The sequence below is a fragment of the Mirounga leonina genome, unplaced genomic scaffold (assembly GCF_011800145.1).
Source record: "Mirounga leonina isolate KUSES-001 unplaced genomic scaffold, KU_Mleo_1.0 Mir_199, whole genome shotgun sequence".
NCBI classification, from domain to species: domain Eukaryota; kingdom Metazoa; phylum Chordata; class Mammalia; order Carnivora; family Phocidae; genus Mirounga; species Mirounga leonina.
Genome location: NW_023270498.1, coordinates 5668922 through 5695964, shown reverse-complemented (window position 1 = coordinate 5695964; position 27043 = coordinate 5668922).

The window sequence follows — 27043 nt, the reverse complement described above, 5'->3', positions numbered from 1 at the left end:
GGGAAGCCTGCTTCTCTCTCTCCACTCCCCCTGCTTGTGCTCCAGCTCTCGTTGTGTCTCTCTCTGTCAAATAAATAAATAAAATCTTTAAAAAAAAAAAAAAAGAAGTTTCCACAGAAATATTTGGTGAGCATTGTATATAATTAAATGTAGAACTTAGGTGAAAAGATGAGATTAATAATGACAAAATGGTATCACTGCTGAGTGATCTAACAGTATAAACATAGTGCAGGAAATTAAAGTGGCAGCAGACCACATGGGAAGCAGAAAGGGCTTTGTTAATAATAATGACTATTTGTTCAAACATATCCTGGATAGAGGTAATGGAAGCAAATGACACCGGAGAGCTTTGATAATGGTCCTAGTACAGAACAATAGAAAGTACCTAACAAGGGGTAATATGAGAGAGATAAACTGTGCTTCCTTGTGGTAAGAAAAATTAAAGACAGTATTGAGAAATTTGGAAGAAAATTAGAATCTAAACAAGGACTGAAATAGAAGCTATAGAACTAAAGATTCAAGTAACTGAAATTAAAAACATTGTGGGGGTACCTGGGTGGCTCAGTCAGTTGAGTGTCTGACTCTTGATCTCAGCTCAGGTCTTTATCTCAAGGTTGTGAGTTCAAGCCCCAGATTGGGCTCCATGCTGGACATGGAGCCTACCTTAAAACAAAAACAAAACTAAAAACAAAACATTGTGGGTGGTAAGAGATATAGAAGCTTTGGGGAAAAGGAACAAAATGTATGTATTTGGAGTCTCAAAAGGAAAGAGTTGTGAAATTGAAGCAGAAGCAATATTTGAAAAATCAAAGCTGGGAACTTTCTGAAGCTAATGGAAGATACTGAGTCACAGTTTCCAGAAGACCAATACAACCGCAAGCACAATTGATAAAAATAAATCCACTGGTGAAAAGTAAAGAGGGAGAGAGAGGGAGACATAGAGGGAAACAGAGAGAGGCACAGAGAGAGAGAGACAGAGATAAAGAGACAGAGACAGGAAGAGTAAAGACCAATCAATCACCTCTAAAGGGACAGAAATGAGACTGACATCTCCATTTGAAAGAAAACAAAGGGAAGACAGAAGAAGTAGAACAAGACAATTGCCCACCTAGAATACAAGCCCATCACAAATATATTTCTAGAATGAGGATGAAAGAAGTTCAGACATACAAACTATCAGAAAATTGTGACCCGCAGATGTGTCCCTACGGGAAACACAAGAGGATGTTCTTGCTGAAGAAAGACAATCTAGATGCAAAGTTCATGAAGTGGAAATGAGCAAAATGCAAGGAGGTACATAATTATATGTGATCTTATTGACCTTAAACTTGGGTCCCTAACCTTCTCACACCGGGATTCTTCTTGGCAGGCTGTCCCAAAATACTCAAAAATGTAACAACATACCTTCTTGTTTCTTCCACGTGAGAAAATCCTTTTTTTTTTTTTTTTTTTTTTTTGCTCTGAGTCATGAGAATAAGTAACAACTTATGTTTCTATAACACACAGGGATATTCTATTAATATTATCAGCACAGTCAATGAAGTGATTTTTTTCTGTCCTTAAGTTATTCCTCTCCACAGCTGCTACCATGAGGTCAGTTATGACTGATTTTCCTATTTTACAGGGGATTGTAGTGATGTGCCAAATTGTTTGAGGATTTTCAAAGCCTATGTGTAAGCTTCAAAACTATTTAGAGTGCTTTATTTCACAAGATCCTGTGTAAATGCATATTTCTTTTTCCATATGCCACGGTAGAGTACTCTGCATTCTGGTCCTAGCTCTTGATATTTAAGATATGTATATGTTCATGGAATATATACTCCTCCTTCACATTAACTAATATCTCATTTTGAAACTAATATTCACTGAGAGTTGCTTGGAGAGCATATAGCCCATTCAACGGTGATTCCTATGTATGGTCTGAACCTTATTCAAAAATCAAGAAAGAGAAATACCTACCCAGAATTTTTTTTTTTTAAGATTTTGTTTATTTATTTGACAGAGAGACAGAGTGAGAGAGGGAACACAAGCAGGGGGAGGGGAGAGGGAGAAGCAGGCTTCCCGCGGAGCAGGGAGCCCGATGCGGGGCTTGATCCCAGGACACTGGGATCATGACCTGAGCCGAAGGCAGATGCCCAACGACTGAGCCACCCAGGCGCCTCCCTACCCAGAATTTTTTGAAGGTGTTGTTTGTTTTTTGTTCCTTGATGTGCTAGTTTTACTGAACTGGGGTTTAGCCTTATGCCTTCTGATTCTGCAGGGGAACATGTAAGAATCACACATGCACATAAAATGCATATTTATTTTGGAGATGCTGTTTTGAATGCTGTCTAGTATATCACAATTTGCCTTTTTTAGGATAACTCAAGAGAGTAACTTGTCTTCAAACCTCTGTGTTCCTTTCCCAAGAAAATGGTTTGTTCTCCTGAGGACATATTTTATTTGTTCTTCTGCCTATCGTAATTATTTAGGACTTTATGATATTCTTCCCACCTTATTATTTTTTATCATAGATTTCTCTCTATTTTTAGCCTCACAGCACACTTTAGGCATTTCTGTAAGTTACACTATATCTTTTTTTTTTTTTTTCAAAAATTTGACATGCAGATAAACACCTATAATACACCATCACACTCATTATACTGTTGGAATTAATAAGTCACAGAGAGATTCCTGAACATATTCTTTTTTTTTTAAGATTTTATTTATTTATTTGAGACAGAGAGAATGAGAGACAGAGAGCATGAGAGGGAGGAGGGTCAGAGGGAGAAGCAGACTCCCCGCCGAGCAGGGACCCCGATGCGGGACTCGATTCCGGGACTCCAGGATCATGACCTGAGCCGAAGGCAGTCGCTTAACCAACTGAGCCACCCAGGCGCCCCTGAACATATTCTGCAAATCTGGTGGAAAAACTTAGATTCTACAAACAATAGCCTCTGATTCTATTCATGCCTAGGAATCTGGAAAAAGCATCACTACAATACTAACAATGACAAAATGCTAGAAAACCTACAAAATTATAACATATTCTGAAGCCATCAGAGAGCTGAGGTTACAGGGCAACCAAAGAGCCTGAGAGATCCCAGGAAAAATAGGTCCCCACGTGAAAGGTAAGATGTGCACATTGGAAAATGTGAGGCAAAGCGCCAGGATAAGGAATGGTTGCCATATATGTGGGTGAAAATAAATCAGCTAAAATTGGAATAAGTTGCTAAAGACTGATTGCTGACATGGCAAGAAAGAGACTCTGCAAAGCCCAGATACAGGGAAATTCATGTCACTCACAGTCTCTTTTCCATGGACCTCTGTTCATGCTCACAAGAAAGACAGAGGACATACGTGGAAGGCCAGATGATGTCTCCTTCTGTGTGTCACCCCTGCCAGGATCAGCCATCCTTGCAGGAAAGGCATGAAGTCCCCGCCCTCCCCCCTACTCCCTTCTCTCATATACAGCAATTAAATTCTGAATCCGGAGGAGAAGCCACAGTGTTTTCACACCCGGGACCCAGGTAAAGAACCACTGTTGATTAGGGCAGTAAAGATAAATTGCTCTGCACCTAAGGAAAGAAAAGGAAATGCTCTGTGACACAGTACTCATGCCAATACCATTCCAGGTCTCTCACTAGCAAGGAAGAAACCGGAAGCTCTTACAAAAGATCAGCCAAAAACACAAGGCATTGGGCAGAGAGGAAGAAATGAAGCCGCCTCACCTTCAAGGAGTAGACAGGTTAAGACCCAACAAAACCTGTAGAGGGACCAGAACCAACCAGCATCCTCCTGCTTTCCCCTAACAAGCTGTCAAATAAGCATTAAAAAGCAGCATAAAGCTATGCTTTCAGTCTGGCATGTAGAGGGTTTAGAGGTCATCACTGTCATCTTCACAACAATAAAATGCTGAACAAGCTGAAAAGCAACTCTCCTTAGACCCATCATAGGATTGATTATCTAATAGAAATGCTGGAAATAAAAGTGCATTATCATAGATGAAGAATTTTTTTTTCATGGGTGTATCAGTAGACTCAAAATAGCTGAGAAAAAGTAAGTCAACTTGAAAATAGGATAATAGAAATTATCAAAACTGAAACACACACACAAAAATGAAGAATTGTTTTTCTTTTAGAGAGGAGAGCAGAGGGAGAGGGAGAGAGAAACTCTTAAGCAGTTTCCATGCCTAGCCAGGAGCTCGATGCTGGGCTCAATCTCACACACTCTGAGATCATGACCTGAGTCAAAATCAATAGTCAGCTTAAACAACTGAGGCTCCCAGGCACCCCCAAAATGAGTTTCTTTTTTAATTTTTAAAAATTTTTTTTAAAGATTTTATTTATTTATTTGACAGAGAGAGAACACAAGCAGGGGGAGTGGCAGACAGAGGGAGAGGTAGAACCAGCCTCTGGGATCATGACCGGAGCCAAAAGCAGATCTTAACTGACTGAGTCACCCAGGTGCCCCAAGTTGGTTTTTTTGTTTTTGTTTTTGTTTTTTTTTTAAGATTTTATTTATTTATTTGAGAGAGAATGAGAGAGAGAGAGAGAGCATGGGGGGGAGGGTCAGAGGGAGAAGCAGACTCCTCGCTGAGCAAGGAGCCTGATGTGGGACTCGATCCCGAGACTCCAGGATCATGACCTGAGTCAAAGGCAGTCGCTTAACCAACTGAGCCACCCAGGCACCCTGGTTTGTTTGGGTTTTTTTTTTAAAGAAGCATTCAAGAGCTGTGGCCAATGCAAAATGACCTGCCATATTTGAAATACCAGAGGTAAGAGAGAAAGTCACAGAAGAAAAGGGACACTGGTTGAGAAGTTTCAAAAAAATAATGAAAAACATCAAGTCACGGTCCAATAATTTCAGAGAAACCCAAGGAAAATAAACTTAAAAAAATAATCTCTCATGGGGGGTGGGAGGGATGGGGTGGCTGGGTGATAGACATTGGGGAGGGTATGTGCTATGGTAAGCGCTGTGAATTGTGCAAGGCTGTTGAATCACAGAATTCACGTACCTCTGAAACAAATAATACAATATATGTTAAAAAAAAAAAAAAAGGAAGAAGAAGATAGCAGGAGGGGAAGAATGAAGGGGGGAAAAGGAGGGGGAGACAAACCATGAGAGACTATGGACTCTGAGAAACAAACTGAGGGTTCTAGAGGGGAGGGGAGTGGGGAGATGGGTTAGCCTGGTGATGGGTATTAAAGAGGGCACATACTGAATGGAGCACTGGGTGTTATACGCAAACAATGAATCATGAAACACTACATCAAAAACTAATGATGTAATGTATGGTGATTAACATAACAATAAAATTTAAAAATGGGAAAAATTAAATTTAATTTAAAAAGAAAATAAAATCAGGAAAATTTGAAAAAAAATAGTATAGTTACAAATTTCATCTCACTTCTGGTAACATATCATTGTAAATACATCCAGATTCAAACAAAAAGAAATCCTCCTTCTAAATGTGTGTTCTTAATGTTCACCATTTAGGGTCAAGAGAAATGGAGATTCATATGAAATGGTATATAGTACCAAAGGAACATTATGTTTTAATGAAGTTAGTAATGGTCTAATAATTCTTATGACATTGCTATATGAATACATAGTTCCTCCATATCTCTTTAGAGGACTTGTCTACTAAGGCATAGTTATTCCTGATAAGAATAATGTCTACTTTCAATGATCTCATTAAACATTGACAAAACAAGCCAAACATTTTATGTTTCTAATTATGCAGTCTATATCTTAGAACTCATTCAAAATGAATAAATATCATGCATTTTAAAAAGAAATCTTTATAGGCTATTTGTTATATTTTTAAACATTAAATCGTATCAAAGTATTGCATTTTCAGTTTAATGAATATTCTTAATAGGACAATTGAGAAAATTATAGAATAAATATGTTCATTTGCATCCTACAATCAGAAATAACAACATTTTGGGGCGCCTGGGTGGCTCAGTCATTAAGCGTCTGCCTTCAGCTCATGTCATGATCTCAGGGTCCTGGGATTGAGCCCCGCATTGGGCTCCCTGCTTGGCAGGAAGCCTGCTTCTCCCTTTCCCACTTCCACTCCCCCTGCTTCTAGTTCCTCTCTCGCTGTCAAATAAATAAAAAAACTTAAAAAAAAAAAAGAAAGAATAACATTTTTATTTTCTTCCTCTGTGCATGGTGTTGGATAATTGGGAGTATTTTTTGAATCTTAACTTATTTTAAATGATTTTAAAAAAACCTTTTTTAATATCCTTGCATAATAAGAATCATATTAAAATTCATTTTTTGGGTATTTGGGAAGCACATTTAAGCAAAAATAATACTGGAGGTGGATTTAGGTAAAAATTATTTTGCTATCTAAATACTATGGTAAGGAGGGGAGCCTAGGTGGCTCAGTTGGTTAAGCAACTGCCTTTGGCTCAGGTCATGATCCTGGAGTACCTGGATCAAGTCCCGCATTGGGCTCCCTCCTTGGCAGGGAGCCTGCTTCTGCCTCTGACCCTCCCCCATCTCATGTGCTCTCTCTCTTTCTCTCTGTCTCAAATAAATAAATAAAATCTTTGGAGGGACCAAGATGGCGGAGGAGTGGGAGACCCGGATTTCGTCTCCTCTCAGGAATTCAGCTGGATAGGGATCAAACCATTCTGAACACCTACAAACCCAACAGGAGATCGAATAAAGGAATAGCAACAACTCTCTCATCAGAAAAGCGACCACTTTCTGGAAGGTAGGACGTGCGGAGAAGTGAATCCGAGGCGATATTCGGGAGGATAGACGGCGGGGGAGGGGCCTCCGTCGGCCGCTTCTGGCAAGTGATAGAACCGCGGAGCACAAAATTGGAACTTTTAAAAGTCTGCTCCGCCGAGGGATGTCACTCTGGTGGCTAAGCGGGGGGTGGAACCCTCCGGGACAGTGTGGTCTCAGGACCCTCAGGGTCACAGAAAGACCGGGGGTGCCTGAGTGTGGCAGAGCTCCCAGGTATCGGAGCAGGGAAGCCGGCTGCAGAGGCGGAGCCCAGGCGCGGGCTCTCAGCTCGGGGTCGCCATAAACCGGGATCCGCGGCCCAGTCGGGCCCCTGCTCCTCCAGCAGGGACCCAACAAGCGGCAGATCCGGGGAGACTCCCCTTCCTTCTCTGGGAGGAGCCGCACGGAGCGCACCGCAGGGATCTGCTGGGTTTGGAGACTGCACGTGGGGTCGGGTGCCAGAGATAGAGGCGCCCGGTCACAGGCCGGGTGAGCACGGAGTGTGGCTGGAGACCGGGGAGACAGGAGTGACTGACGGCTTTTCTCTGGGGGCTCACTGAGGAGCGGGGCCCGAGTTCTCGGCTCCTCCGGGGCAGAGATTGGGAGGCCGCCCACTCTCCGCCTCCAAAGCTGTACGGGAAGCTCGCAGGGAACAAAAGCCCCGGAGAGCAAACCCGAGCAGATTACTTAGCCGGGAGGGGGCAAGGGCGGGGCAATTCCGCCTCCGGCAGAGACATTTGGAAACCACGGCAACAGGCCCCTCCCCAGAAGATCAGCGAGAACAACCAGCCAAGACCAAGTTTACCGATCAATGAGAACGGCAGAACTCCAGCGCTAGGGGAATACTGCACATAGAATTCATGGCTTTTTTACCATGATTCTTTAGTCTTTCAAAGTTAATTTTTTTTTAACTGTCTTTTTTCTTTTTTTTTCTTTTTGAATTTTTCTTTTCCCTTTTTCAACCAACATCTTATCAATCCCATTAAAAAAAAAATTATTTTTCATTTTTAGAGTCATATTCTATCCCTTCATAGTGGTTACCCGTATTTTTGGCTTATATATATAAGTTGTTCTCTCTTTAAAATTTTGAGATAGTTTCTTCTAACAGATTAAAATATACCCTAAATCTCTAGTATATGGTGTTTTCTATTCCCCTGCCTGATCACATCCTCTGCCTTTTTTTTTCTTTTTTCTTTTTTAAAATCCTCTTCTTTCTTTTTTCAAACAACTTCTTATCAATTCCTTTTTTAAAATTTTTTTATAATTTCCATCTTCACAGTCATATTCCATCCCTTCATCATATCAACCCTTATTTTTGTACATATATAAGTTTTTCTTTCTTTAAAATTTGGGAGGCACTTTCTCCTAAAAGACCAAAATACACACAAAATCTAGTGTGTGGCACTGATCTATATACCATCCTGATCATATTTGATCACATTCTGGTTTTCCTTTTGTTGTTGTTGTTGTTGTTTTGTTTTGTTTGTTTTTGTTTTTATCTTTATCTTTTTCTTTTTTTTCTTTTTCTTTTTTCTCTCTTTCCCTTTCTTTTCCCACTGCTTCAGGTCTTTTCTGATTTGTTTACAGTATATTTTCTGGGGACGTTGTTACTCTGCTAGCATTTTGTTCTCTCATTAATCTATTCTCCTCTGCACAAAATGACAAGATGGAAAAAATCACCTCAACAAAAAGAATGAGAGGTAGTACTGACTGCCAGGGACCTACTCAATACAGACATTAGTATGATGTCAGATCTAGAGTTCAGAATCATCACTTTAAAGATACTAGCTGGGCTTGAAAAAAATATGGAAGTTATTAGAGAAACCCTTTCTGGAGAAGAAAAAGAACTAAAATCAAACCAAGTAGAAATCAAAAAGGCTATTAATGAGGTGCAATCAAAAATGGGGGCGCTAACTGCTAGAATAAATGAGGCAGAAGAGAGAATCAATAATATAGAAGACAAAATGATGGGAAAAAAAGAAGCTGAGAAAAAGAGAGATAAACAACTACTGGATCACGAGGGTAAAATTTCAGAGATAAGCGATATCATAAGACGAAACAACATTAGAATAATTGGGATTCCAGAAGAAGAAGAAAGAGAGAGAGGGGCAGAAGGTATAATGGAGCAAATTATAGCGAGAATTTCCCTAATTTGGGGAAGGAAACAGGTATCAAAATCCAGGAAGCACAGAGAACCCCTCTCAAAATCAATAAAAATAGGTCAACACCCCGACATCTAATAGTAAAACTTAGGAGTCTCATAGACAAAGAGAAAATCCTGAAAGCAGCTCGGGAGAAGAGATATGTAACCTACAAGGGTAGAAACATTACATTGGCAACAGACCTATCCACAGAGACCTGGCAGGCCAGAAAGGACTGGCAGGATATATTCAGAGCACTAAATGAGAAAAATATGCAGCCAAGAATCCTATATCCAGCTAGGCTGTCATTGAAAATTGAAGGAGAGATAAAAAGCTTCCAAGACAAACAAAAACTAAAGGAATTTGCAAACACAAAACCAGCCCTACAGGAAATCTTGAAAGGGGTCCTCTAAGCAAAGAGAGAGCAACATACGCCAGAAAGGAACACAGACAATATACGGTAACAGTCACCTTACAGGCAATACAATGGCACTAAATTCCTATCTTTCAATAGTTACCCTGAATGTAAATGGGCTAAATGCCCCAATCAAAAGACACAGGCTATCAGACTGGATTAAGAAACAAGATCCATCGATATGCTGTCTGCAAGAGACTCATTTTAGAACCAAAGACACCCCCAGATTGAAAGTGAGGGGGTGGAAAACCATTTACCATGCTAATGGATGCCAAAAGAAAGCTGGGGTGGCAATCCTTATATCAGACAAATTAGATTTTAAACCAAAGACTGTAATAAGAGATGAGGAAGGACACTATATCCTACTTAAAGGATCTATCCAACAAGAAGATCTAACAATTGTAAGTATCTATGCCCCTAACATGGGAGCAGCCAGTTATATAAGGCAATTAATAACAAAAGCAAAGAAACACATCGACAACAATACAATAATAGTGGGGGACTTTAACACCCCCCTCACTGAAATGGTCAGATCGCCTAAGCAAAAGATCAACAAGGAAATAAAGACTTTAAATGACACACTGGACCAAATGGACTTCACAGACATATTCAGAACATTCCATCCCAAAGCAACGGAATACACATTCTTCTCTAGTGCGCATGGAACATTCTCCAGAATAGATCACATCCTAGGTCATAAATCAGGTCTCAACTGGTACCAAAAGATTGGGATCATTCCCTGCCTATTTTCAGACCACAATGCTTTGAAACTAGAACTCAATCACAAGAGGAAAGTCGGAAAGAACTCAAATACATGGAGGCTAAAGAGCATCCTACTGAAGAATGAATGGGTCAACCAGGAAATTAAAGAAGAATTAAAAAAATATATGGAAACCAATGAAAGTGAAAACACAACTATTCAAAAATCTTTGGGATGCAGCAAAGGCAGTCATATGAGGAAAATATATAGCAATACAAGCCTTTCTCAAGAAACAAGAAGGGTCTCAAGTACACAACCTAACCCTCCACCTAAAGGAGCTGGATAAAGAACAGCAAATAAAGCCTAAACCTAGCAGGAGAAGAGAAATAATAAAGATCAGAGCAAAAATCAATGAAATAGAAACTAAAAGAATAGTAGAACAGATCAATGAAACTAGGAGCTGGTTCTTTGAAAGAATTAACAAGATTGATAAACCCCTGGCCAGATTTATCAAAAAGAAAAGAGACATGACCCAAATCAACAAAATCATGAATGAAAGAGGAGAGATCACAACCAACACCAAAGAAATACAAACAATTATAAGAACATATTATGAGCAACTCTATGCCAGGAAATTCGATAACCTGGAAGAAATGGATACATTCCTAGAGATGTATCAACTACCAAAACTGAACCAGGAAGAAATAGAAAACCTGAACAGACCTATAACCACTAAGGAAATTGAAGCAGTCATCAAAAATCTCCCAAAACACAAAAGCCCAGGGCCAGAGGGCTTCCCAGGGGAATTCTACCAAACATTTCAAGAAGAATTAATACCTATGCTTCTGAAACTGTTCCAAAAAATAGAAATGGAAGGAAAACTTCCAAACTCATTTTATCAGGCCAGCATTACCTTGACCCCAAAACCAGACAAAGACCCCATCAAAAAGGAGAATTACAGACCAATATCCCTGATGAACATGGATGCAAAAATTCTCACCAAAATACTAGCCAATAGGATCCAACAGTACATTAAAAGGATTATTCACCATGACCAAGTGGGATTTATCCCTGGGCTGCAAAGTTGTTTCAACATCCGCAAATCAATCAATGTGATAAAATACATTAACAAAAGAAAGAACAAGAATCATATGATCCTCTCAATAGATGCAGAATAAGCATTTGACAAAGTACAGCATCCTTTCTTGATCAAAACTCTTCAGAATATAGGCATAGAGGGTACATACCTCAATATCATAAAAGCCATCTATGAAAAACCTACAGGGAATATCATTCTCAATGGGGAAAAACTGAGAGCTTTCCCCCTAAGGTCAGGAACGCGGCAGGGATGTCCACTATCACCACTGCTATTCAACATAGTATTGGAAGTCCTAGCCACAGCAATCAGACAACAAAAAGAAATCAAAGGCATCGAAGTCGGCAAAGAAGAAGTCAAACTCTCACTCTTTGCTGATGATATGATACTTTATGTGGAAAACCCCAAAGACTCCACCCCAAAACTGCTACAACTCATACAGGAATTCAGTCAAGTGGCAGGATATAAAATCAATGCACAGAAGTCAGTGGCATTGCCATACACCAACAACAAGGCAGAAGAAAGAGAAATTAAGGAGTCGATACCATTTACAATTGCACCCAAAACCATAAGATACCTAGGAATAAATCTAACCAAAGAGACAAAGGATCTGTACTCAGAAAACTATAAAATACTCATGAAAGAAATTGAGGAAGACACAAAGAAATGGAAAAACGTTCCATGCTCATGGATTGGAAGAACAAATATTGTGAAGATATCAATGCGACCTAGAGCAATCTACACATTCAATGCAATCCCCATCAAAATACCATCCATTTTTTTCAAAGAAATGGAACAAATCATTCTAAAATTTGTATGGAACCAGAAAAGACCCCGCATAGCCAGAGGAATGTTGAAAAAGAAAAGCAAAGCCGGCGGCATCACAATTCCGGACTTCCAGCTCTATTACAAAGCTGTCATCATCAAGACAGCATGGTACTGGCACAAAAACAGACACATAGATCAATGGAACAGAATAGAGAGCCCAGAAATGGATGCTCAACTCTATGGTCAGCTCATCTTTGACAAAGCAGGAAAGAATGTCCAATGGAAAAAAGACAGTCTCTTCAACAAATGGTGTTGGGAATATTGGATAGCCACATGCAGAAGAATGAAACTGGACCACTTCCTTACACCACACACAAAAATAGACTCCAAATAGTTGAAAGACCTCAATGTGAGACAGGAGTCCATCAAAATCCTAAAGGAGAACACAGGCACCTCTTTGACCTCAGCCGAAGCAACTTCTTCCTAGAAACATCGCCAAAGGCAAGGGAAGCAAGGGCAAAAATGAACTCTTGGGACTTCATCAAGATAAAAAGCTTTTGCAAAGCAAAGGAAACAGTCAACAAGACCAAAAGACAACCGACAGAATGGGAGAAGATATTTGCAAATGACATATCAGATAAAGGGCTAGTATCCAAAATCTATAAAGAACTTATCAAACTCAACACCCAAAGAACAAAGAATCCAATCAAGAAATGGGCAGAAGACATGAACAGACATTTATCCAAAGAAGACATCCAAATGGTCAACAGACACATGAAAAAGTGCTCAGTATTGCTTGGCATCAGGGAAATCCAAATCAAAACCTCAATGAGATACCACCTCACACCAGTCAGAATGGCTAAAATTAAGAAGTCAGGAAACGACAGATGTTGGCAGGGATGCGGAGAAAGGGGAACCCTCCTACACTGTTGGTGGGAATGAAAGCTGGTGCAGCCACTCTGGAAAACAGTATGGAGGTTCCTCAAAAAGTTGAAAATAGAGCTACCATATGATCCAGCAATTGCACTACTGGGTATTTACCCCAAAGATACAAAAGTAGGGATCCGAAGGGGTACGTGCACCCCGATGTTTATAGCAGCAATGTCCACAATAGCCAAACTGTGGAAAGAGCCAAGATGTCCATTGACAGATGAATGGATAAAGAGGAAGTGGTATATATATATACAATGGAATATTATGCAGCCATCAAAAGGAATGAGATCTTGCCATCTGCAACGATATGGATGGAACTGGAGGGTATTATGTTGAGTGAAATAAGTCAAACAGAGAAAGACATGTATCATATGATCTCACTGATATGAGGAATTCTTAATAGTAGGAAACAAACTGAGGGTTGCTGGAGTGGGGTGTGGGGTGGGAGGGATGGGGTGACTGGGTGATAGACACTGGCGAGGGTATGTGCTCTGGTAAGTGCTGTGAATTGTGCAAGACTGTTGAATCTCAGATCTGTACCTCTGAAACAAATAATGCAATATATGTTAAGAAAAAAAAAAAGAAGAAGAAGAAGGTAGCGGGATGGGAAGAATGAAGCGGGGGAAATCAGAGGGGTAGACGAACCATGAGAGATGATGGACTCTGAAAAACAAACAGGGTTCTAGAGGGGAGGGGGATGGGAGGATGGGTTAGCCTGGTGGTGGGTATTGAGGAGGGCACATTCTGCATGGAGCACTGGGTGTTATGCACAAACAATGAATCATGGAACACTTCATCTAAAACTAATGATGTAATGTATGGGGAGTAACATAAGAATAAAAATAAATAAATAAAAATAAATAAATAAAAAATAAATAAAATAAATAAAATCTTTAAAAAATAAAAAAATAAAAATAAATAAATAAATAAATACTATGGTAAGGAATGTCTCTTTATAAAATTCTGTTAGTATTTCAAATTATTAGGATGAAATACTAAAAGTGGAATTATCAGGTCAGTATGAAAGAATTTCTTAAAGAATCTTGATACATATTGCTAAAAAATAATGTACATTTAAGTTCCATCACCAATATATGGACACTTGTGTCATTCTAGCTTTTCATAATTTACTATTTAAAATTCATTTTATATACCAAAGATATCTTTATCTTTAATGTGCATTTTATTATATGTTGAAATATCTTTCTATTTTCTTACCTATAACTTTTTGATTCTTATCCTTTACTCAATTTTATTCTGTGGTTTTAATGATTCTTGCTAAATTGAGAGAGATTTACATATTAGAAATGTTAACACATTGTCCTATTAACACATCAGCATAAGACTGGTGAAAAATACTGTGTTAGGTGGTATATTTACTCTTTCAGTAATTTTTTCTGACCTTAAAATAAGCCGTATTTATTGAAAAAAATTAAGACATAAAACACCTGGGGAACTTGGGAAGATGGTAAAGTAGGAGGACCCTGAGCTCACCCTGTCCCATGTTTTCAACTAGATATTGTCCACATCTAAGTCAACAAACTGGAGAGTGATTCAAAGAGTGGCAGACAAACTCTAACTATAGAGAAGAAGCTGCATTTGAAAGGTTAGGAAGGTCAGAAAGGCAGATCCCTCTGCCTGCAGGAGGCAGGGAGCTGTTGAGTGTGGGAAGGGCAGAAAAACGGCCCTCACACCAGAGAGCTTACATGGAGACTAATTCACATAGTGTATGGCTTTAAAAAATGGGGCGGGGGGATTTCATGAGTTTGTAAAACCCGTGGTATTTGGAAACTCTAGCTTTAAAGTCACTGACTCAGGACCAGGCAAGCCAGAGGGCAAGTGATAGCTGGGTCTTCACCCTTAAGAGACAGCAGAGTATGCAGTTAGTCAACATAAAAATATCAGTTTACAGAACACCAGGGGGCAAATGGGAAACAGATCTGTAATACTGATTTCAGAGAGTGTTGGGGTCTTCTCCAAAAATGAGGGAGCTGACAGGAACCACTTTTCTTCCTTGTCCCCCAGCATAAAGACAGGACCACCTGCAGGAGTTGGACCTGCACAGACATTTGCTACCTAACCTGCTAGCAGTGCACCATGCCCATAAATTCTCCTGAGGACTCATCCACTCCAAGCCTGCTAGCCATGGACCTAGTCTCAGGCAAATTTTGTTAAAGCCATGCATGCACCCTGATCAGCCCCCAGTGTACAGACCACCTTGCCCTGCACACAGCTGCCATGCTGAGCCCAGCACCTCACTGTGCCCAGCCACACCCAGCCTGGCACCCCCAACAGCCCCAGCATGCAGCCCCAACCACCTCAGCAGGTCAAGGGATCCAGCATAGGACTAGCAGCCCAGTGCAAATTTTTCTAATACCACCACCTCACTCCCAAATTCCCAGCAGGCACACCCTCTTAGAGTGGGCCTACCTGGATCCCACTAATAGGACATAGAGAAAGCACAGCCCACAACAGGCAGAATCAATGCAGACAACTACACTGAAAGGAAAAGTAACTCAAACTCAGCATCAGGGCATAAGCAACATACAGGATACTCTCCTGAAGCGCCAGAATCTGGTGAACAAGGAACACTGCACTATAGGGCACATCCAGTCCTCTTATTCATAAAGTCACTACTTTAAAGAGCAGAAGACACAGCTGACTTTCTTAATGCAGAGGAACAGACACAGAGAGGCAGAAAAAAATGAGAGAGAGAAATTTATCCCAAATGAAAGAACAGGACAAGGCCACAGCCAGAGATCTAAGCAAAACAGATATAAGTAACATGACTGATGGAGAATTTAAAGCAATGATCATAAAGATACTCACTGGATTTGAGAAAAGAGTAAAAGACATGAGTGAGGCCCTTAATACAGAAAAAAAGGAATAACATAGCAGAAATAAAGAGCTCAATAAATGAAATGAGAAACAACTTGATGGAATGAACAGGAGGAGAATGAATCAGTGACCTAGAAGACAGAATAATGGAAGGTAATCAAGCCAAACAAAAGAGATAAAAAATAATTATGCAAAATGAGAACAGATTTAGGAAAATCAGTGACTCCATCAAATGAAATAACATTCATATTATAGGGATCCCAGAAGAAGAAGAGAGAGAAAAGGGGGCAGAAAATTTATTTGAAGAAATAGCAAGATCATCCCTGAGCTAGGGAAGGAAACAGATATCCAGATTAACAAAGCACAGAGATCCCCCCAAAAAGCCAACCAAGGGCACAAAGACACATACTAAATAAAATGGCAAAATGTAGTGTTAAAGAATAAGCAGTGGGAAAAAAGAAGACTGTTACATACAAGGAAAACCCCATAAGGCTATACATAAATTTTTCAGCAGAAACATTGCAATCCAGAAGGGAGTGGTATGATATATTCAAAGTCCCGAATGGGAAAAGTCTGCAGCCAAGAATACCCTATCCAGCAAGGCTATCATTCAGAATAGAAGGGGAGATTAAGAGTTTTCCAGACAAACAAAAACTAAAGGGTTCATGACCATTAAACCAGCCCTAAAAGAAATATAAAAAGGGACACTTTAAATGGAAAAAAGAGACCAAAAATGGCAGTAGAGAGATGGGAAACACAAAAACAGTGAAAAATGAATATTTGCGTAAAAAATCAGTAAAGGAACTCCTCCCCAAAAGATATAAAATATAATAACATATACCTGAAACATGGGAAGGAGAGGAGAAAAGAATGGGTTCAAACTTAAACAGCCATCAACTTAAAAAGACTGCTATATGCAGAAGAGGTTATATACAAACCTAATGGTGACAATATATCAAAAACCACTAATAAATATGCAAGGAATAAAGTAAAATAAACCCGAATATATCACTAAAGAAAATCAGTAAAACATGAAAGACAAGGAAGGATCAGAGAAAATCTTCACAAACAACCACAAAACACAAGTAATAAAATGGCAGTAAATACTTGTCTATCAATAATTACTCTGAATGTAAATGGACTAAATGCTCCAATCAAAAGACATAGGGTGACTAAGTGGATTAAAAAAAAAAAAAAAAAGACCCATCTATATGCTGCCTTAAAGAGACCCATTTTAGACTTAAAGACACCTGCAGATTGAAAGTGAGAGGATGGAGGAATATCTATCATGCAAATGGACCTCAAAAGAAAGCCAGAGTAGCAATTCTTATACTGGACAAAATAGACTTTAAACAAAGACTGTAACAAGAGAAAAGAAGGACACTATATAATCATAAAGGGAACAAGCCAACAAGAAGAACTAACAATTGTAAATATTTATGTACCTGACACAGGAGTATGCAAATACATAAAAAAAAAGTTAATAACAAACATGATAGAACTAATTGATAATAATAAAATAATATAACACCTCACTAACATTGATGGACAGATCATCTAAACAGAAAATGAACAAGGAAACGATGGCTTTGAATGGCACTCTGGGAGAAATGGATTTAACAGATATATTCAGGACATTCAATTCTATGGCAAAAATTGACAAGGCAAGAAACAACAAATGTTGGAGAGGTTGTGGAGAAAGGGGAGCCCTCTTACACTGTTGGTGGGAATGCAAGTTGGTACAGCCACTTTGGAAAACAGTGTGGAGGTGCCTCAAAAAATTAAAAACAGAGCTACCCTATGACCCAGCAATTGCACTACTGGATGTTTCCCCCAAAGACACAGATGTAGTGAAAAGAAGGGCCATATGCACCCCAATGTTCATAGCAGCAATGTCCACAATAGCCAAACTGTGGAAAGAGCCAAGATGCCCTTCAACAGATGAATAGATAAAGAAGATGTGGTCTATATAGATGCAATGGAATATTATTTAGCCATCAGAAAGGATGAATATCCAACTTTTACATCAACATGGATGGGACTGGAGGACATTATGTTAAGTGAAATAAGTCGAGCAGAGAAAGTCAATTATCATAAGGTTTCACTTATTTGTGGAACATAAGGAATAGCATGGAGGACATTAGGAGAAGGAAGGGAAAAATGAATGGGGGGGGGAATCAGAGGGAGAGATGAACCATGAGAGACTATGGACTCTGAGAAACAAACTGAGGGTTTTAGAGGGGAGGGCGGTGGGGGGATGGGTTAGCCTGATGATGGGTATTAAGGAGGGCATGTACTGCATAGAGCACTGTGTGTTATATGAAAACAGTGAATTGTGGATCACTACATCAAATCTAATGATATATTGTATTGTGACTAACATAATATAATAAAATAAAATTTAAAAAAGAACATTCCATTCTAAAACAGTAGAATACACATTATTTTCAAGTGCACACGTAACATTTTCCAAAATTGAACATATATTCCTCAACAAATTCAAGAAGATTGAAATCACACCATGAATATTTTCTGACCACAATGCTATGAAACTAGAAGTTGACCACAAGAAAAAAATCTGAAAGAAACACAAATACAAGGAAATGAAATAGCATGTTCTTAAACAACAGATGTGTCAGCCAGGAAATAAAAGAAAAAAATAAAAAGTACATGGAAACAAATGAAAATGAAAACACAGGGGCACGTGGGTGGCTCAATCGTTAAGCGTCTGCCTTCAGCTCAGGTCATGATCCCAGGGTCCTGGGATCGAGCCCCGCATTGGGCTTCCGGCTAGGTGGGAGGCCTGCTTCTCCCTCTGCCATTCCCCCTGCTTGTGTTCCCTCTCTCACTGTGTTTCTCTCTGTCAAATAAATAAATAAAATCTGAAAAAGAAAAAATGAAAATGAAAACACAAGGATCCAAAACCTCTGGAATGTAGCAAAAGTGGTTATAACAGGCCTACCTTAAGAAGTAAGAAAAATACCAAGTGAACAACCTAACCTTATACCTAATGGAGCTAGAAAAAGCACAAGCAAAACCTAAAACCAGCAGAAGGAAGGAAATAATAAAGATTAGAGTAAAAGTAAAAGTAAATAATAAAACTATAAAAAATAATAAAACTAAAAAAACAAAAACAAAAACAATAGAACAGATCAATCAAACCAGGAGATAAACCTCTAGCCATATTTACCCAAACCAATAAGATACCTAGGAATAAACCTAACAAAAGAGGTGGAAGACCTGTACTCTGAAAACTATAAATCACAGATGAAAGAAATTGAAGATGACACAAAGATATGGAAAGAGATTCCATGCTCACGGATTGGAAAAAAAATATTGTTAAAATGTCTCCACTACCAAAAGCAATCTACACATTTAATGCAAACCTTATCAAAATACCAACAGCATCTTCCACAGAAGTAGAACAAAGAATCCTAAAATTCATATGGAAAAACAGAAGACCCTGAATAGCCAAAGAAATCTTGAAAAAGAAAAACAAAGCTGGAGACATCATGATTCCAGACTTCAAGTTATATTACAAAGCTGTAGTAATCAAAAAAGTACAGTACTGGCACAAAAATAGACACACAGATGAATAGAACAGAATAGAAAACCCTGAAATAAACCCACAATTATATGGTCAATCAATCTTCAGCAAGCCAGGCAAGAATATCAGATGGGAAAAATACAGTCTCTTCAAAAAATGGTGTTGGGAAAACTGGACAGCAAGGGTGCAGCAACTGCTCTCTAGATACGTCTCATGAGGCAAGGGAAATAAAAGCAAAAATAAACTATTGGGACAACATCAAAAACAAACAAAAAACCAAAAACACGTCTGCACAGCAAAGCAAACAATCAACAAAACTAAAAGGCAACCTGTGGAATGGAAGAAGACATTTGCAAATGACATATCTGATAAAGGGTTAGTATCCAAAATATGTTTAAAAAAAACTTATCAAACTCAATACCCAAAAAACAAATAATCCAATTTAAAAAATGGGCAGAAGATATGAACAGACATTTCTCCAAAGAAGAATCCAAATGGCCAATAGACACATGAAAAGATTGTCAACATCCCTGATCATCAGGGACATGCAAGTCAAAGCTACAATGAGATATCACCTCATGCCAGTCAGAGTGGCTAAAATCAAGAACACAAGAAACAACAGGTGTTTAGAGAAAAAGGAACACTTGTGTACTCTTGTTGGTAATGCAAACTGGTACAGTCACTGTGGAAAATAGTATGGAGGTTCCACAAAACTTGAAAATAGAACCACCTTATGATCCAGCAATCACACTACTGGTATTTACCCAAAGAATATAAGAACACTAAAACAAAGGGATGCATGCACCCTTGTTTATTGCAGCACTATTTACAATAGCCAAACTATGAAAATAGCCCAAGTGTCCATCGACTGATGAATGGATAAAGAAGAGGTGGTGTATAAATACAATGGAATATTATTCATCCATAAAAAGGCATGAAATCTTGCCATTTGCAATGACATGGATGGATCTAGAGAGTATAATGCTAGGTGAAATAAGTCAGTCAAAGAGACAAATACCTATCATTTCATTCATATGTGACATTTAAGAAACAAAAGCAAAAATGAACTATTGAGGGGCGCCTGGGTGGCTCAGTCGTTAAGCATCTGCCTTTGGCTCAGGTCATGATCCCAGGGTCCTGGGATCGAGGCCCGCATCCTCCCACTGCTTGTGTTCCCTCTCTTGCTATCTCTCTCTCTGTCAAATAAATAAATAAACTCTTAAAAAAAAATTTTTTAAATGAACTATTGGGACCTCATGAAGATAAAAACCTCTGCACAGCAAGGGAAACAGTCAACAAAACAGAAAGACAGCCTGGGAAATGGGAGAAGATATTTGTAAATAATATAACAGATGAAGGGCTGGTATCCAAGATCTATAAATAAGTTATCAAACTCAACACCCAAAAAACAAATAATCCAGTCAAGAAATGGGCAGAAGACATGAACAGACACTTTCCCAAAGAAGACATACAGTGGCCAACAGACACATGAAAAAAGACTCCACATCACTTGTCGTCAAGGAAATACAAATCAAAACCACAATGAGATACCACCTCACACCAGTTAGAATGGCTAAAATTAACAAGACAAGGAACAACAAATGTTGGTGCAGATGTGGAGAAAGGGGAACCCTCTTACACTCTTGGTGGGAATGCAAGCTGGTGCAGCCACTCCGGGAAACAGTATGGAAGTTCCTCAGAAAGTTAAAAATAGAGCTACCTTACAACCCAGCAGTTGCACTACTGGGTATTTACCCCAAAGACACAGACGTAGTGAAAAGAAGGGCCATATGCACCCCAATGTTCATAGCAGCAATGTCCACAATAGCCAAACTGTGGAAGGAACCAAGATGTCCTTCAATACATGAATGGATAAAGAAGGTGTGGTTCATATATATAATGAAATATTACTCAGCATCAGAAAGGATGAATATCTATCATTTACATCAACATGGATAGAACTGAAGGGTATTATGCTAAGTGAAATAATTCAATCAGAGAAAGACAATTATCATATGGTTTCACTCATATGTGGAACATAAGAAATAGCACAGAGGATCAGAAGGACAGTGAGGGAAAACTGAATGGGAAGAAATCAGAGAGGGAGACAAACCATGAGAGACTCTTAACTCTGGGAAAAAACTGAGGGTTGTGGAAAGGGGTGGGTGGGGGGAATGGGGTAACTCAGCGATGGGTATTAAGAAGGGCACGTGATATGATGAGCACTGGATGTTATATGCAACGAATGAAACATTGAACACTACACCAAAAACTAATGATGTACTATATATTGACTAACTGAATTTAAATTAAAAAAAAATAAGAAACAAAAGAAGCAAAGAGAAAAAAATAAGAGAGAGAGAAAGATGCACCAAGAAACAGACTCAGCTCTAGAGAACAAACTGATGGTTACCGGGGGGGTGGGGGAATGGGTGAAATAGGTGATGGGATTAAGGAGCACACTTGTGTTGAGCACAGGATGAGATATGGAAGTGTTGAACCACAATATTGTTCACCTGAAACTAATATAACACTGTATGTTAACTAACTGGAATCAAAATAAAATCTTAAAAAATACACATAATCGTATAACATAAAAGTAAGCATTGCTAATATTTTATATACACCCAGTGAACAAATCTACTGGTATATAATACTAGAAATATATTAATATAATTTTATATAATTATTCTCATTAAAAACCATTTATTTTAATAGCTGTCAAATATTCTAAAATGTGGAAATCTCTCATTATTTTCATCATTTTGGGGATTAGTCCCATGTAGTTATTGTTTCAGATGAGTGTTAAAACCTTGTTTTGAAATTTAAGAAGAAAAAAGAGCATTAGTATTTTGAGTGAGATTTTATAAAATTAAAACTATTTTGTAGTGAATTGGCATTGGTACTGCCTTGAAACTCCTTAAAGCAACTGCACATACTTCTCCATATAAATATTTATGATTTTTATGTTGTGCTATGTATTTCTCTATATATTTAAGAACTGTATTCTATCATTTATATTGTGAGATAATGCCTTAATAATAATTTACAGTGCATATAGCTAAAGGAGTTGGTTATCTTTATTCTATCATGGGACATTTTATTAAACTCTTTCATTTGGCCTAAACCTTTTGTCCTTTTGATTGTAGAAACCATCATGGACAACACAGTGATTTGTCAAAATGTGAACAGTGCTCAGAGAAAGAAATAGGACATTACCAGCACTCTAAGAAATACCCTCAGGCTTTTTCTCAAGCACTGTCCTCTCCCTCACCTAAAATTAGTCACTATCCCAATACTCAGAGTAAATAATCTTTTTACATTTCTTCATCATATTATAACATAGGCATACATATCAAAAATATTCTTGTGTTTTAAATGTGTAAATGGACTCAAAGTTAATGTCACTTTTTGCCTGCCTTTTCTGGTCAAAAATTCATTTGGGATCCATTCATGCCTTTCACCGTAGTTGTTGTTTGAATATTTACTGTTCTCTAGTATATTATTGTATTTATAATTTATTTTTTCATGCTCTTGCTGATGGATAATTTCTATTGTTTCCATTTTGCGTATCTCTATAAATAATGCTGCTCTGAATGCTCCTGCATATATTCCTGGGAGTAAGAGTGTGCCTTGCTAATGGGCATGAACCTAAGAGAAGAAATTCAGGGTCATTCTTTTTCAGATTAAATTGATGATATTTACCTTATTCTAAAGTGGCATTACCAGTATTACCCATGTATATTCACACTGGCGGTGAATGAGAGAAGAGAGAGTTATGAGTAGGAGATGCAGAGGGAGAGGGAGAGAGAGAATCTCTCATTCACCGCCAGTGTGAATGAATCCCACATTTTGACAGATATTTTTTTAAAAATGTAGTCCTTTAGGTGACTGTAGAGTGATACCACATGGCTGTTTTCATCTGCATTTCTCTGATTAGAAATCTGGTTGAGCATCTTTTCTTATCATTATTACCATTGGATGTCCCAATGTGGAAACCGTGGTTTGGATGTGTTGTTCACTATTCCACTTGGCTCTTTGACTTTACTTCTTAGCTTTTAGAGGTTCGTTATAGATACTCTTCATGTGATCTTTATGTCAGATGTATGAGTTGTCCCTTCTAGAACATCTTACAGCTTGCATTGTGTTACCTGTGTGATACAAGACCTGAAGTTCTATCTCCTCCCCTATTCTTTGTTTATTTGTATCCTCATTTTCCCCCCGATTAGTCTATTTCTGCATCAAAATTTCTTCCACTTTCTGTGTTTTATTTTCTTTACATTTTCTAGTTTCCCTACCTACATCCTTAAGTAATGGATTGGACACCTTTCCTTTTCTGGTATCAGAATTTAATGCTATCATTTTTGCTCTAAGCCATACTTTAAGTGCATCTCATAAATTTTAGCATGTTTTATTTTACTTGATTTATTTAAAAAGTGTTAAAATATCCTTTGTGATTTATTTCGCCCATAGGTTATTTAGAAGTTTGCTATTCAATCTCCTAGTGTATGGAAGATTTTCCAGATCCCTTTGTTATTCTCTTAATTCTGTACTTATTTTCCTTGGGGTTCAAGAAGATACATTGTGTGACTTCATTCCTCTTATATTTATTGACACTTGTTTTATGGCTAGAATATTTTCTACCACCGCATATCTTCCATGTGCACTTGAAAAGGATGTGTGTTCTATTATTCTTGTGTGGATTATTATATAAATGCTAATTAGGACAGTGTTGTTCAAATTTTTGTTATCCTAAAGTTTTTTCTTCTTTCTTAGTTCTATCAATTAGTGTGAGAGGGAGGTTGAAATATATTTTCTATCAGTTCCACCAGTTTTGATTCATGAATTTTTACAGTTCTTTTGTTAAGTATATACACAAGAAGTACAATTATTTTTTGGTGACTTTTATTATCATATAATGTCACTATTTCTGGAAATATCCCTTGTTTTGAAGTCTACCTTGTCTATAATTAATGGAGCCACTCATGCTTTATTTGGATCAGGTTTTGTTTAATATATCTCTTTTTCATTCTCCAAATTTTAACATTTGTGTAAACACTTGTGTAAATATAACTCAGTTTAAAGCTACCATCATGTTACCTGTTTTTATGTGTCTCATCAGCTGTTTATTCCTTCTTTGTCTTTTTTCCACCTTCCTTTGAGTTGAGATGTATTAAGTGATTCCATTTTATCTCATCTTTGGCTTATAAATTGTACCTATTTGTTTTGTGTGGTATATGGTATGTGTGTAGTGTAAGTGTGTGTGTGTGTGTATTTGTAGGTGTGTGTGTGTGGTGTGTTTATTCTGGGTGCTGTGTGGTGTGTGTTGTGTGGGGAGGTGGAATTATGAGGGGTTATGTTGTGTGCATGTTGTGTGTGCAAGATTGTTCTATGATTTGCAATGTACATCACTAACTTGTAATAGTCAAATATCAAATAATGTTACACCACCTCAGCGCCCTATAAGAGGACTTTCTTTTCTCTGTCCTGTTATTCCCTGGGCTATTGTTGTCATATAAATATGTCTCCACATATATAAATGAATACAGTAAACAAGTCAAAATGTAACTTGTACTGTAAAGAATCAGTCATGCTTTATACTTACACTTGTTTACCATTTCCAGTACTCTTCATTCATTTTTGTAGATGCAAGTATCCATCCATTGTCATTCTTTTTCTTTGGAGATTTTTTCTAGTGCTGATTTAACAATTTGTTTTCTCAATTTTTTTTCACCTGAAATAATCATTTTTTTCCTTTGTTTTTGTAGATATTTTTACTGGGAATACAATTCTATTTAGAAGAGAATTTTTCCAAGGCTTTAAAGATGACTCTCCATTTTCTTGATTTCATAGCCATTGATAGGAAATGTATCACAATTCTTAATTTTGTTTTTATGTAGGTGATGTGATTATTTTTTTCTCTGGATGTTCTTAAGATTTTTTTCTCTTTATCATTGATTTTCAGTGATGTAATTATTATATGCCTTCATGTGGTCTTCCTATGTTAATTCTGCTCACCGTTCATTGTGATTCGGGGGTTATATGAGGTCACTATTTTCATTATTTTACAAATAACTTAAATTATAGCTATTATTTTATTGTATATTTGTATAGCCCTTTTGCCTCCTTCTTGGACTTCAATTTCACGTATTTTAAATTGATTAATATTTTTCCACAGGCAATTGATGCTCTGGCCATTTTTTTTTTCCAACTGTATTTCTCTCTGTGCCTCTTTTTGTTAGAGTTTTGTTTGGTATGTCTAATATTCCAGCCTTTTACTCTGCAATCGCTAACAGACTGCTGTTAATCTCATCCAGTTTATATTTTATTGTGTATTATTTTTCATCTCTAGAAATTATTTTGAGTTGTTTAATGTCTTCTATTTCTCAACTTATTTCAAGTTCTGATTTCAAAAACTTGTATATCAGACATGCAAAAAAAATGAGAGTAAAATGATCCAATCGGTAGAGAGATTCTGAAACAACAGAATGATGACCCCAGCAAACAAGGACATTAAATCGCGCTGTAATTGTATTCTGTATGTTGACAACAGTTAAGAAAAACCTGCCATGTTAAGATTCTTTGTCTCAAAATGGACTGCTAGAACGTTTCCTTATGATTAGTGTATGAATCAGATATATTTTCCCATCTTAAATTTTAAGCTATCTTTGTCTTTATAATAAAACTGAGTCCGTGGAGCACCTGGGTGGCTCACTTGTTAAGCATCTGCCTCCGGCTCAGGTCATGATCCCTGGGTCTTGGGATCGAGCCCCTCATCGGGCTCCCTGATCGGTGGGAAGCCTGCTTCTCCCTCTCCCACTCCCCCTGCCTGTGTTCCCTCTCTCGCTGTGTTTCTCTCTGTCAAATAAATAAATAAAATCTTTAAAAAAATAAAACTGAGTCCTTTGGAGTTTTTTTTTTTTTAATCAAGTCTGAACATTATCTCCATTTTAAGTTGAGTGTTTAATTGATCACATACAATGTAATTATAGATACAGTTGGGCTTAAATGGGTCATCTTGCTTTCAAATTGTTCAATCTGTTTTTCTTTATTTTTTTCATTCCTTCCTGGCTTCTTCCAGTGAATTGAATATTTACAACATTCTATTTAAAAATCTATTGGGATTTTTAGGTATCACTTTCTTTTTAAAAACATATCATTGCCTATTTACTATTTATTCTTAATCTATGATAGTTTTTCATGAATTAGTAAGATGACACTTCACATAGAACCTTACAGCAGTAGATACCCATTTACTGGGTTTGTCCTATTGTCAATATGCATATTACTTCTCATAAACTTCATAACATGTAGTTATTCATTTGTCTTTAAACAGTTAATTTTCCTGCAGAGAATTTAAGAAATACAAAACTTAGTCTGTTTCTGTACCAACATGTTTATAATATTCAGTGCTCTGCATCCCTTAATTTACATCAAAAATTTCTCTTATCATTTTTCTCCAACTTAAAGAACTCCATTTAGTATTCCCTAGAATGAAAATGTGTGCTGGTTGAGCATCCTCTCAAATTTGGTGTATCAAAAACTACCATTATTTCATTATCATTTTTGAAAGAGATAATTTTCTGTATATAAAGAAATTCTGGCTGGATAGGATTCTTTTTTTCTTACTTTAATGAGGTTACTCCATTTTCTTCTGACTTGGATTATTTCAGTGAGCATTAGTGGATGTTTACATTGCTGCTCCCGTGTGTAATTGTCTGTTTTTGTTTTGTTTTGTTTTGTTTTTTCCTACTCTGAAATGTCCTAGTACGATTTTGGTGGACTTTATCCACATTGGACTTTATTAAGCCTCTTGGACCTGTGTGATATTTTTTTCACTAATTTGGAAAAAAAAAATCAACTATTACTTATTCTAATA